The sequence below is a fragment of the Furipterus horrens genome, unplaced genomic scaffold (assembly GCF_987537825.1).
Source record: "Furipterus horrens unplaced genomic scaffold, mFurHor1.1.pri manual_scaffold_8, whole genome shotgun sequence".
Classification (NCBI taxonomy): domain Eukaryota; kingdom Metazoa; phylum Chordata; class Mammalia; order Chiroptera; family Furipteridae; genus Furipterus; species Furipterus horrens.
The window spans coordinates 19842952-19851106 of NW_028327178.1; the positions used below are offsets into that span (position 1 = coordinate 19842952).

General features: G+C 42.6%; 1 pseudogene; it reads right to left on the reverse strand.

Moving 5' to 3' along the window:
- Window positions 1–7055: 7055 nt before the first annotated feature.
- On the reverse strand, window positions 7056–7846 carry LOC150002604 (small ribosomal subunit protein eS6 pseudogene; annotated as a pseudogene).
- Window positions 7847–8155: the final 309 nt, after the last annotated feature.

The window sequence follows — 8155 nt, forward strand, 5'->3', positions numbered from 1 at the left end:
GGTCTGAGCTTGGCTTAGCTGGGTCCCCTTTTCCAGGGTTTCACCAGGTCAAGGGATCAGCTGGGGCTGCTTTCTCATCAGAAGCTCAAGTAGGGAAAGATCTTCCAATCTTCCCCAATTATTGACAGAATTCATTTTCTCACAGTTGCAGGACTGAGGTTCCCATTTTCTTTCTTTCTTTTTTTATTAAATTTTCAAAAAATACACTTATCGATTTTAGAGAGAGGAAGGGAGAGAAAGAGAGAGAGAGAAACATTGATGTGAGAGAGAAACATTGATTGGTTGCCTCCATATGTACCCCAACCAGGGATCAAACCCGAAACCCAGGTATGTGCCCTGAGTGGGAATCAAACCCCCAACCTTTTGGTGTACATGACAACGCTCCAAACAACTAAGCCACACTGGCCAGAGCTGAAGTCCCCATTTTCTTGCTGGTGGTCAGCTACATGCCCTCAGTGACTAAAGGCTACCCACAGTTCCTTACCAAATAGCTCTCTCCACAGGCCTTGTCAGAGCCTATCAACTTATTTAAAGCCAACAACTGGGAATCTCTGACCTCAGGGAAGGCCCATTTCCCCCTTTAAAAGCTTTTCCCTTACTAAGACAGGCCCACCCCAGGGTAATGGCCCCTTTGAGTAAACCAATTGACTTGAGATCTTACATCTTCAAAATCCCATCATCTTTGTTATATTCTATTAGAAGCAAATAACAGATCCCACCCACACTCCAAGGGAGGGGATTATACTGGGCATGAATAGTGCATATGAATCCTAGGGCTCCCCTAGGGTTTGTCTACCACATCTAACATCATAAACCTAGCTAGTAGCTGTGATAAGACATGGGAACTAGATTTCATATAGAAATAGTGAAACCAGAAATGCCGGTGTTCATGCTGCCTGTCATCTACCAGATCCAATAAGCAGAGACAGGGATTGAATCTTCATGGGAGCTTTATTCAGATGGTCAGTGATCTGAGAAGACAGTGGGTTTGTACCCTAACAGACTGTCTTCAATTCCATTATAAATGGACTCTTTTTATTAGGAGAAGGAAAGTGCAGGTGAGGGGTTTGGAATTCAGGGAGAAATTAATCAGATAAAAGCTGCAGCATTCTCTCATCTGTGCCTTGGGCAGTGGTCTTTCTTTGTATCCCGGATGAGGTTTTTGTCAGTGCCCTGGGCGGTGGTCTTTGTGTCCTGGTCTTTGTGCCCTGGGCGGTGGTCTCTCACCCAGGAGTACAGTGGCTCAGATACCGTCTTGATGGCTTGCAAGCCTCCTGAGGCACACAGGTGGGACTGCTTATGGTCTCCTGGAGTCAAGATGAGTCATACATCCAGTTCCTGAAACAATAGCTTTTTACCTACATTGATTACTAAGCTTATTAGCTGTTACCCGAAACTAAAATTTTCCAACATTTGAGTCCCCCATCAATAGGTCCCAGGGGCCAGTTATGTTTCAGAATTCAGAATGTTCCTGATTTTACAAGTCACTCAGATGCTTACACCCTAGACTTACAAACTTTCAGTGGAGTCTGGACGGCACTCTATAATCAGTGAAATAAATATATGAGTACTTATGCCAAGCACTCAGCTGCATGGTGGTTCAGGTGAGATTTTGCCACCATATGAATTCAGATCAGATTAGGTTTTGCCAAATAAATTATGAAAGACCATTGACTTTTCAGAGCTCTGGGGGCCCTGGAGATTCCAGGAAGGGATTGTGGACACATAACTACCATTTGTTGAGTTCTTGCCCTATGCTAAGTCATGTGCACTCTCATAACTCAGTGGAAGAAGAATGTTTTTGAAATATTAGCTCCTTTCCTCCCCTTTCCTTCTTCTCATTCAGGTGGGCTCTGCAGTCACTGATGTGGGGTGGGAGGAGGCTGAGAAATCAAAGAGCCTATAAATCTTGTTTATATGTTCCCGAAGCTGCTCAAGCCCCAGCCAGTTATGGGAGGGGATGTAGAGCTTTGAGAACCATTCTGACAAGCAAACACCACCCACCATCGTTGTCCCCCCTCCATCCCCCCATAAATAAAATACTGGAAATAAATCCCTCACCCTAGGCTTAGGGAGAGGAGCAAGATGGGCTGGGGGTCCTGGGAGCACATCTATGCTGGCAGGTCCCCATGGGAAAGGGCTGCCCGCTGCGCCTAGAGAAGCTGGAGTCTTGGGCGGTCTCCCAGTGGGAAGGGGCAGCCTGACTGGGCACTGGCTTGGGGCTGCTGTCTCAGAATGTTGTGCAAGCGAGGCCTCTGTCTGTAACCAAACAAGCCTGTCTGCGGCCCAGTACAGAGCTGGTTGTTGAATAGAGGAGGTAATACCCAACAAATGCTAATTAACTCTTTTCAGTGAGGATTTGAAAGGTGGTGGGAACGCCTCCTGCCTCCCTCTACAGGTTCCTGGGCAGCTAACTTCCTCCGAGGTGTTTGGTTTGGGCCACCCTCTGATCTATTTCATTATGGCCTGGTCAAGTTTCATTACATAATCCTCCACTCAAGAGACTGGAGCGTGGTGATGAATTGGCGCAGTCGGCAGGTCTGAAGGAGGACAGTGTTTGGCTGGTCTCTGCCCCATCTAGAAGTGAATCGCACCAAGTGATTTGATTCTGGCTCCTGAACCCCAGGTATACAGTCTTTTTACAAAAAGCGTTTGTCCTTTCTCCTCTCCTTTAAGGGTATTTTTAAAGCATGACTGCCCTCTAGTGGCTAAAATTATATATGTAAATGACCCATGCCCTTCAAATATGATCCAGACAAGTGACTTGGTGTCACAGGAATGAGTTACTGGATCAGATTACTGAGTTTGTTCGGGATTAGGTGGGAGAGTGGGCAGTAATACCTCTTTTCTGTGTTTGTTGGCACAAAAACTAGACTTCAAGTAGCTAATTGGATCTGGATCATTCTGGCTATAAATTTCCTGAGGGTTGGTAACCACCTCGTTTCTGGCCCAGTGTTTTTTATCCTAATGCCTAGGAAGGTGTCTTGGCACACAGTAAGTGCTCATAAATACTTATTGAATGAATGGATGAATTGCAGGCATGCCTCAAAGGGTAAAGCTCTGCCCTGACATGTGTGGCTCAGTTGGTTGGATGTTGTCCCACAAAGCAAAAGGTCAAAATTTCAATTCCCGGTCAGGGCATATCCCTGGGTTGTAGGTTCAGCCCCGACTGGGGCACTTATGAGAGGTAACCAATCAATGTTTCTCTCCCATCGATGTTTCTCTCCCTTTCTTTCTCCCTCCCTTTCCCTCTAAATATAAATAAATAAAAATAATTTTTAAAAGGTAAAAAGCCCTGTTAGTGGAAGAATTTCCACTAGAGGGCAGAGATCAGCCAAACACAGCAGGCTGTTCTGGGAAGACTGCGGTTTCCAAAAGTGGCCACAATATCTCCCATCCCACCTGCTCTTCTGATAGTGTAATACTGACAATACACCCCCTGGGTAGGGAGTCTCTGTCCCTTTATCTTGACTCTGTAGGTGGACTTTTGTGACTGCTTCAATTGATTTGATATGATGGAAGTGATGCATCTGGACTTTTAAGGTCAGGTCATAAAAATGCTATACACTTCTGCTTTGCTCTGTTGAGATGTTCACTAGTAAAAGCCAGCTACCATGTTGGGAAGAAGCCCAAATCAGCCACCATGGAGAAACCACTCAGAGAGGCCATGTGTAGAGTTTTAGCCAGAGGCCAACAGCCTAACTGAGACTCTGGCCAAGAGTGAACAGAATTTTTCTGACACGTGATTGAAGACATCTCCTGATGATTCTTTTTCTTTTTTTCTTTAAGATTTTATTTATTTATTTTTAGAGAGAGGAAGGGAGGGAAAATGAGAAAGAGAGAAACATTGATGTGCAATAGATACATCACTAGGTTGTCTCTCGCACGCCCCCAACTGGGGACCCGGACCGCAGCCCAGGCATATGGCCTGTCTGGGAATCAGACTGGGGACATTTCAGTTCCCAGGCCAGCACTCTATCCACTGAGCCACACCAGCCAGGGCTCTCCTGATGATTTTAGCCCTCAGCTATTGAATCATCCCTGGCCTTTAAATTTTCCTAGCTTGAGGCACCAGGTAGTAAGGAGCAAAGATCAGCCATGTACCCTGTGCCCTGTCCAGATTCCTCACCCACAGAACCTGTGATTGTTTTATGCCCATTTGGGGATAGTTTGTTACACAACAATAATGACTAAAACATTTACTGTTACCGTCATTACCACATTGATATTACCATAACATGACAGTACCTCCTAAGGAAAAAAAAGAGAAGAACAGAAATTGATAAGGAGGAAGTAAATTTATCATTATTTGCATCTGAAATAATTACATATCTGGAAAAGCTAAGAGAATCAATTGAAAAAGTATTAGAACAGTAAGAGAATTCAATAAACATTGGGTTCAAAATCTAATTTCTTTCCACTTTTTAGCTGCATTAATGAGTAATCAAAGTTGTGACTCCCGTTATCAAGATTTCTATAACATTGAGCCCTGGCTGGTGTGGCTCAGTGGATTGAGCACTGGCCTGCAAACCAAAAGGTCACTGGTTTGATTCCCAGTCACGGCACATGCTTGGGTTGTGCGCCAGGTGCCCAGTTGGGAGAATGCAAAAGGCAATCGATTGATGTATCTCTGTATCTCTCACACATCGATGTTTTTCTCCCTCTCTTTCTCCCCCTCCTCCCCCTCTCTAAAAACAAATAAATAAAATCTTTAAAAAAAAGATTTCTATAACATTGGCTGCCCATGATTAGAATTCTAATTTAAAGAAACCAGCAGTGTTAAGAATACACACTGCTTGCCAGTTTAGCAAATGAAAATACAAGATGCTCAGTTAAACTTGAATTTCAGATAAATGACAAAGAAAAATTTAGTGTAACTATGTCCCATAAGTTCAATTTGTTACAAGGAAGTCAATAAGCTCAGCTCACATTTGAGGTGAGGGGTTTAGACAAAGAAGAGGGTACCAGAAGGCTGGGTCACTGGAGGTCATCTTAGAGGCCCCAAGCTGTACCCCCCATCATGACTTTTCCTGAGAAATTCATTTTATTCCAAATAGGTGCTGTTGCTCAGAGAACCAGACTGAATGCCTCCTTTCTGAAATTTCGCCTAAGGCAATGATTTTATTAGATGATCGAAAGGTGTGGAGGTCTTCCCACCAGGTTTTCATCTACCTATTGTTGATTTGAATAGATGTGTTATTACCTGCTTCCCATGTAAATAATAAAAGGGGAGATGAAAAATGGATTACAGGGTTTGCACTTATATGTCCACAGTGTTGCTGAGGCCTATGAGTCAGTTATAAATATATGTCTGATTGATAGCATGGTTGTGAGATGACATTTGCTTCCTTTAAAAGGATGTGAACTGAAGTGGTAAACTTCAGACAAGGTAGGGTACAGAGAAATCTATGTGAAAGTATAAATTCAAGCCAATCCTTTTGCTGATAATAACTAGAAAGGCTGGAAAAATGAAAAAAGGAAATTCTGTTTGTAGGCACCAGAGAGCCGCCCAAGCAGCCAGAATTCAAGGAGCCAAGATTCCAGAGAGAAGAGAAACTCTAGGAGCTAAGCAATGTCTATGTCTTCCCTCTATGAGGAATGTGCTGAATCATAAATGTTGTGGGATAGAGAGGCTGAAAAGCTGAATGAAAATTGGTTGCCAAGAGGTAGGACTGTGAGCAAAGCTTTTGGTGGTCTCAATGGTCTGGGAAGAAAAAAACCTAGAGTTTTGGAAAACCAAAGCAGTCAGAAATTGAGATGCCAAGATCCAGAAAGAAAAAAAAATTCAGAGAAGTGAACTCAACAGTCTGAATTGCTTTTTCTCCTTAAGGTCAAGTGGTAGAGGACTGAGTCCGGGAATCAGCAGTCTCGTAGTTAAGGGAATTCAAGGGCCACCATAGTGGAGGGCTTGTGTGAAGGAAGCTCAAAGGACTACACCTCGAAGTAAGGGCATATGGGAAATGAAATAGGTCTCATGCTAAAACTCAGCCTTACTTCAACTCAACCCCTGCTCCTATTCAAACTGTCTGCCAGAAGTTAAAGAGACATCCTGTGTGGAGGAAGATGGTATCATAAAGTGCAGTGGTCTTGAAACTTGAATGTGCTTCTGAATCACCTGGTAGGCTTGTTAAAACAGAGATTGCTGGGACCTGTCCAGAGTTTCTGATTCAACAGCTCTGGGTTAGGACCAAGAATTCTCATTTTTAACAAGTTCCCAGTGGATGCTGATGACCTGTATTCACAGCCCCTAATCTAGAATGTATCAATTATACATTGATAGGAAACTAATACATAATAGAAGTAAGAAAATATCTGAATTATATATTTCAAGTGCTAAGACAAAATATTTGCCAATATAACTTTAAACCCAGTGAAGATAGCTTTTAAAATGAAGGTGAAAAGCATTAACCAAAAAGGAAAAGATGGAGAAATTAGATGTTAATATTAATTCTGTTCCCAAAAGATGTTCTTGAAAGAGTAAAACAGCCAACTGCAGAACAAGAGGCAGTATTTGCAATACTTATAGCTGATAAAGACCTCATATCCAGACTGTATGAAGAACTCTTACAAATCACTTTTAAAAAAAAGGCAAACAGACTAATAGAAAATTAGGCAAAAGACAGGTAATTCACACCCAAAAAAGTACTCAAATAGTCAACAAGCATGTGAACATGTCCTCAACTTCTTTAATCATCAAAAAACTGCAAATTAAAACTAAAATGAAACACTAATAACAGCCACAAAATGGTCTAAAAATTTTTTTAATGGCAATACCAAGGATTTAGGAAGATGTGGAGAAATTCAAACTCTCACAACACAGCTGATAAGAGTGTCAATTAATACAATCATTTTAGGAAACGTTTTGGCAGTGTTTTCTAAATTTGAATGTACCAGGTATATACGTCACATAAATGCAAACACATTACATACCAGAAGACATGAGAACAGACATAGCAACTTTATTCATGAGAACCTCAAAGGTAAACAACACAAATATCCATTGATAGTAGAAGGATTAATAAAACAATGACTTTTTAAAAAAATGTTATTTCTTATTTATTTGTTACTCTTAGAAAACCTCATTTTTGACTGGACTCAGACTTAGAAGTAGAAGCTCTCAGAGAGGACAGCCTGCGTCTCTTGGCAATCTGTTTCTGGCATTTTTCTTTGGCCTCCCTCACTCTCTTAGCCAAAAGTTTAGCATATTCTGCAGCCTCTTCCTTATTTTCCTTAGTACGTTGTTTCTTCAGAGCAATGCGCCGACGTTTGTGTTGCAGGACACGTGGAGTAACGAGTCGCTGAATCTTACTTAGGTGCTTTAGTCCTAGGTTTCTTACCTTCTTTGTTTAGGGGCTTTCTCACAACGCATTGGCGGACATCATCTTCTTTAGAGGTTGAAAAGCTTGCGGATCCTGCTAGCTCTGTTGGGCACCAGGCCCCAAGTCACTGTAGTATCAATGGGACCAGGAATATCTTTCTCCCCTTTTTTCACAATGACCAAGTTGAGAACGCTGAGGCTGGCGTCCACAATGCAGCCCCGAACAGATTTGCGCTTTCGCTCTCCAGTCCTCCTGGGTCTGTAACAGGAATGGCCCTTGCTCAGCAGCAGGCGGACGCGGCCGTGGGTCAAGACCCCCTGCTTCATTGGGAAACCTTGTTTGTCGTTCCCACCCCTGATTCAAACCACATAACCCTTCCATTCTTCACCCAGAGCGTCAGTGGCAACTTCTGTGGCCATACGCTTCCCATAAAAGGTACGAAGTTTGCGTTCATCATCCACTTCAATGAGTTTCTGGCAGCCAGTGGCTGGGAAAGAGATGTTCAGCTTCATTCTGAGGCACCCGAATGTCTCTGAGGGGCCACGAAAAAGAGCAAAACAATGACATTTTGGAGTAGCTAATCCTTTGTTGTGAGGGGCCGACCTGTGAATTGTGGGATATTTAGCAGCACCTCTGGCCTTCCCTACCAGAGACTGTTTAATTGTATACTTTTCCATGATCTTACTTTTAACTTTTTATTTAAAGTGAGTTGCCTGTAGACAGTATTTAAATGAGTCTTGATTTTTTAATTCAAGCTGACAGTCTCTGCCTTTTAGTGTTTAAGCCATTTACATTTAATGTGATTATTGATATGATTTTGTGTAAATCTACCATTT